This window comes from Engystomops pustulosus, unplaced genomic scaffold (genome assembly GCF_040894005.1).
Source record: "Engystomops pustulosus unplaced genomic scaffold, aEngPut4.maternal MAT_SCAFFOLD_139, whole genome shotgun sequence".
Taxonomy (NCBI): Eukaryota; Metazoa; Chordata; class Amphibia; order Anura; family Leptodactylidae; genus Engystomops; species Engystomops pustulosus.
In genome coordinates, this window is record NW_027285019.1 from 230,001 (window position 1) to 230,205 (window position 205).

A 205-nucleotide genomic window follows, 5' to 3' on the forward strand; every position below is an offset into this window, starting at 1 on the left:
AGGCCCAACCGAAAGAGTGGAAAGGGGCAGAGATTTCCAGGGTCGCCCCACCAGGGATGCAATACCCCAGTGCAGACAGTCGGCCCTGCCCCGAACCTACTCGGTGGTTTGAAGGTTAACCTCTTGGGGAAAAGCAGCGATTCGCCTCGCGGTGCGTGCCTCCGCGGATCTAAACCCCCTCGATCGATGTGGGGCCAGAGGACCC